Source organism: Stomoxys calcitrans, chromosome 2, assembly GCF_963082655.1.
Source record: "Stomoxys calcitrans chromosome 2, idStoCalc2.1, whole genome shotgun sequence".
Lineage (NCBI taxonomy): Eukaryota > Metazoa > Arthropoda > Insecta > Diptera > Muscidae > Stomoxys > Stomoxys calcitrans.
In genome coordinates, this window is record NC_081553.1 from 10208310 (window position 1) to 10213845 (window position 5536).

Genomic DNA, 5536 nt, shown 5'->3' on the forward strand with positions numbered 1-5536 from the left:
TATTTCCCAAACGAAATATGGCATTCCCATATTGACATGAACATCGGATATATCTGTTTGGGGGAGTTTTGGGGTTGGGGCGCTCTGAGTACTTGGAGCCAAATTTTAATACCTATTCGTTTGCTGGTCTCCAATACCTTTGATTCGATACCCTTATTGTGCCCATCGGACCACTTTCGGATATGGGTGGCGTTTTTGGGGTAAGGGGGAGGGTCCGCCTCGACCCGATATCTAAAAATTATATAACCTATGTTTCCTTCCAGACAAACGTACACAATCTATGAAAATTTTAAGAAAATCGGTTCAGCCAAGTATCATATAGTCATAATGGGTCTAGTGGCTTTTTTGAGGGGTGTCGTGACCCCTTATACTTCGATCTGATTTTGTATGCAAGAACGGCCAATATGTCTGTTTGGGGGAGTTTTGGCGTTCGGGCGGCCCGATGGGTACTTAGACTCAAATTTTGATACCATATTCGTATTCTACTCTTCAATACCTTTCATTTGATGAAAGGTATTGCCCCGATCGGTCCACCTTTGATTTTGGGTGAGTTTTTGGCATAAGGGGGAGGGTCCGCCCCCCTTCCGATATTGAAAAACCATGTTGGTTAATGTGCCCATTTAGGGCGTTTTTGTGGGGGTGGGGTGACCCGCTATACTTCGACATGATATCCATATTCTACTTGATACCCATATTGTCATGAACGTCAAACAAACCTATTTTAAGGGGTTTTGGGGCTGGGGCGGCCCCCAGGTACTTGGATGAAATTCGTACTCTACTCTTGAATACCTTTAATTTGAATCCCATATTGTCCCGATCGGTCCACTTTTATTTTTCGGTAGTACTTTTGGGGTAAGGGGGAGGGTCCGAAGCTAACTAGATTAGGGAATTGACACATGAAGCGATATTGTACAGCAGGCTGCAGTTAGTTTTTGATTCGTTAGGAAATCCCCTTTCATCCTAGTGACATTCATTCCCATGGTCAAACAGCCCATATCCGATTTGGATCAAATTCGACACGACATTCGGATATTGAGTGGTCTAATAAGTACAAGTCATTGTTCAATTTTGAAGAACAAAATATTGGTTTTTTGGTAGCTATATCCAAATATAGACGGATCTGAACCATATACGACACGGATGTCGAAAAGCCTAACATAAGTCACTGTGTAAAATTTCTGGACCGATCTGGGCCAAATTGAAGAGGGCTGTCAAAGGGCCTAACACAACTCACTGTCCCAAATTTTGGCAAAATCGGCTAATAAATGCGGCTTTCATGGGCCTAAGATCCTAAATTGGCGGATCGGTCTATATGGCAGCTATATCCAAATCTGGACCTATCTGAGCCAAAGTGAAGAAGGATGTCGAAGGGCCCCACACAACTTACTGTCCCAAATTTTAGCAAAACCGGATAATAAATGTGGCTTTCATGGGCCTAAGACCCTAAATAGGCGGATCGGTCTATATGGGGGCTATATCAAGATATAGTACGATATAGCCCATCTTCGAACTGAACCTGATTATGAACAAAAAAAGAATCTGTGCAGAGTTTCAGCTCAATATCTCTATTTTTAAAGACGTGTAGCGTGATTTCAACGGACAGACGGACGGACATGGCTAGATCGTCTTAGATTTTTACGCTGATCAAGAATATATAATCTTCATTGGTTCGAAAATGGATATTTCGATGCGTTGCAAATCAACTGATAAAATGAATATATCCCTATCTTTTGATGGTGGGTATAAAAATATTTCAACGCTTTAAATTTTGAAAATGTGAGGAAATAATCTGCTCGATATGACCACCATTTGCTTTGACTTTTGCTGTGAGTCGGTCAAAAACGAATTGAAAGCTGCACGAATTTAAGCTGCCTTCAACGCATCCATACCAACATATGTTAAAATGGCTCAAATAGAAAAGTCCAGCGGCCACTGTGTGGACGAAATTAATTGTGGAACATGAAATTTTAGGCATTCTGGGTTAACACTTGGTTTATGTGATGGTGCAGAGTCTTGATAATATGTCCGAGAGAACTGAATGGGAGCCAAAATTCGGCACTCAATAGCCACTTTGGCCAAAGCAATTGTCTGTATCGCATGCCACATAAAAAAAAAACAAAGTTAGCTAGAAACACACACAAATACAATAAAGTGTGAGATGCGTGAACGTTTAAATGAATGTCACCACATGAAGCCAAAGCAAGCAGAGGAATTAGACATCAAGTTTGGTTGAGCAGCATGGATATAATTCGATATTTTTTTGAACTTGCTTTTTTGATTTTTGGATGAGAATTGCTTTTATCAGTGACGTACGTACTGTCTGTCTTCGTCTGTTCAAAAGTGACAGACTTACTTCCATTTTTTTTCTTTACCCAAGTCATTACAAAGCACGCAAATTAATTTCAGCTCTCATAAATTTGAACGGTAGCTGTGTGTGTGTCTTCTATTCAGTTACGGCCAATGTGAGCCCTCGTGAGTATTGGTCAAAATGTAAAAAACGGCCAGCAATCATTTTATGCTCATAAGTAAAAACCCTTTCAATAGCTCAACGAATTAAAAGGAGAATTTTACGTTTTGGTCATTGAGAGCCGTAATCGTCAACAACGATTGCTAGAATAAGGTTTGAGCTTGCCATTCGCAGCATGTCTACCATGTGCATTTACAATATTTTTAAGGGGGCTTGCTGCTGCTCTCTGGTACGTCCATGGTCTACGATCGAAATGATTGGCGTGTCCACGGCTACAAAGCAGTTTTCAAAATGCTTTGACGATATTAAGTCGCATTTAAATTGATGTTAGTCTCGATGAAAACGTTTGGAGAGCGGCTGTCGGCTGTCACAGCTGCCCATGTAATCACGAGAGCAAATTGGTTCGTGTGGCAGTTGTAGGCTCAAATTGTCGTACGTGTTCTCGGCTAAGAAAACACAATTATTATCGCACATCATGCTCTCGTCAAAGAACATGATATGCAGAAATTCACCAGTTTCGGCCAAGCGCAGCAACTCCTTTGCTCTTTCGAGTCTAATCTTGAGCTCGTTTTTCGATAAATGTATGTTGAATTCTTTCTTTCTGGAGGCCACTGTAGCACAGAGTTTGGAATCCTGCCGAAAATTTTCAGCTGTGGTTATCCCCTCAAAATGCTGGCGACATTTGTGAGGTACTGTGCCATGCATAGAACCCATGTAAAAACTTCTCCCTAAGAGGTGTCGCACTGCGGCACGCCGTACGGGCTCGGCGATATATTAAGTTTAGCTTAAACTTGAAAAGGAAAACACTCATTGATATGTGAGAAGTTTGCCCCTGTTCCTTAATGGAATGTTCATGGGGCATTATTTCACAGGATATTGTCGGTCCATTTGATTGCCACTACGGTGTGGATTTCTTTAAATTCGATTTTCACTCGCTGAACCATTTCAGATGTAGCTTTTTTGGTGCATCACCATGGCAAAGCTAGAAGTATCATAATAACGATTTATGTTGCGATACACAAACATTTTGTTAACTTTGAGGTCGTCAATAATAGCAGGCTGTGATTTTCCAACCAAATGCTAATACACATGAACGTGTGTAAATGAGAGAAAGAGAAAAAAAATGAATATATCCCCTATCCTAGGAGTGGTTTTCATTCCGATTGAATGATGACACCATATGTTTTAATAAACGGAGTGTTAATAAGCCGGGTAGCCAAGCCGCACTTTTTCTCTATACAAACTAAGCGATAAAATCCACTTAATGGGCAAATAAAACACATCTTATGTCATTAATAAACGGCGATAATAATAATCCAAGCCGTTTAGTAAGGTTTTTTCTCTATATGAAATAAGCGTGAAAATCCGCTTAATGAGTAATAAAACACCCCAATTAATTGCAAACTCTTGGATACTGAACAATGAATGAATCATACAGGCAAAAATTTAGATTAGGCAGAATGGTATGATTAACTCCGATAAGTTTCGTACAGAATATCATGTCCGCGAGTGCCAGTTAATGCTTTAGCTCCAATTCTGGCGAGAAATTCTTTTTTAGAGGTGGTCAACTACTCAACATTCTTCTTGTTCTTCTTTTATGCAGAAACGATTGCTCGACCATACGATATTTGGACAGTTGGCCTCTTGCCATGGAGCTAGAACTCATTGACTTGACTTTATAGAGAAAGTCGTCCCACAGTCTTCAAATTTGGTATGGGCATATTTTTCGGTCTAGAGACGAGGCCTATTGAAATTGGTAAAAATCGGTTCAGATTTGGATATAGCTTCATATATATGTTCGTCTGATTTGCAATAGTACTGCAATGAAATGGTCATTTGTTAACAGATTCTCTCGAAATTTCGCAGAAAGGTTTTTCTTATGAATCCCGGTATTACCGGTGAATTTCATAGAAATCGGTTCAGATTTGGATAAAGCTCCCATATATATATTCGTCCGATTTGCAGTAATAATGCAATAAAATGGTCAATTGTGAACCTATTTTCTCGAAATTTGGCAGGAAGGTTTTTCTTATAACTTCTTTTCTATTACTGACGAATTTCATGGAAATCGGTTCAGATTTAAATGTAGCTCACATATTTATATATCGTCGATTTTCACTTCTAAAGCCGCTGCAAGCGCATTTATTGACCAAACTTCCCAAAACTTCGTACAACGCTTAGGTCATGACTTCTTGACTGAAATTTTGCACGTAGTGTTTTGGTATCACTTCCAACTACTGTGCTAAGTATGATTCAAATCGGTTCAAAATCTGGTATAGCTGTCATATAAACCGATCATGGATCTTGACTTCTTGAGTCACTAGAGGGCGCAATTCTTATCCGATTTTGCTGAAATTTTGCATGTAGTGTTTTGGTATCACTTCCAACAACTGTGTTAAGTATTATTCAAATCGGTACATAATCTGATATAGCTGCCATATAAACCGATCTGGTATCTTGACTTCTTGAGCCTCTAGAGGGCGCAATTCTCATCCGATTTGGCAGAAATTTTGTACAACGGCTTCTCTCATGACTTTCAACATACGTGTCCAATATGGTCTGAATCGATCAATAGCTTGATACAGCTTCCATATAAACCTATCACCCGACTTTGCTTCTTGATCCATTACAAGGCACAATTGTTTTCCGAATGAACTGAAATATTACACAATGACTTCTACAATGTTGAGCATTCATTTATGGTCCAAATCGGACTATAACTTGATATAGCTCCAATAGCATAACAGTTCTTATTCAATATTCTTTGTTTGCCTGAAAAGAGATACCGCGCATAGAACTCGACAAATGCGATCCATGGTGGAGGGTATATAAGATTCGGACCGGCCGAACTTAGCACGCTCTTACTTGTTTTCATTTTCTTTGTTTCTCTTAAACAACTTATCTTAAGACTCTCATTGCAATCGGCAGTTTAATTGCACAACTTTACTTAGATAACCATTTAAAAAAAACATAAATTATGTTGTTGAACTAGTTCCAAAGAGTGACTAACAACTAGCTTTTAGTGAATTTATTGGTTTTGGATTTATTTTATATTAATTAATCACTGAC